This window comes from Gallus gallus, chromosome 13 (assembly GCF_016699485.2).
Source record: "Gallus gallus isolate bGalGal1 chromosome 13, bGalGal1.mat.broiler.GRCg7b, whole genome shotgun sequence".
NCBI lineage: Eukaryota > Metazoa > Chordata > Aves > Galliformes > Phasianidae > Gallus > Gallus gallus.
Window position 1 is genome coordinate 15,311,291 of NC_052544.1, and position 326 is coordinate 15,311,616.

The window sequence follows — 326 nt, forward strand, 5'->3', positions numbered from 1 at the left end:
GCGAAGTGGCTGCGGCCGCCAGGTGCCTCGGACAGAAGGGATGAGGGAACCGCAGGGCCCTCAGGTCGGCAGCCAGGCTGCCAGCCGCAGCCCCGCTTCCTGCTCCCGTGCCCTCCGTAACCACGCTGCACCTCGGTGTGACACCGCGGCTGTGAAGCACCAAGGTCACATTACCGGCTACGAAACCAGAACAAGAATTACAGCAGGGCCGGGCTCAGCCCTGCCACCACAACACCCCGGTGCTCCTCCCAGCGCCAACGCTCCTGAGGTGACTTAACACGAAACGACTTGCTGGGCTGACGGACCACATCTGACCACGAAGGAAG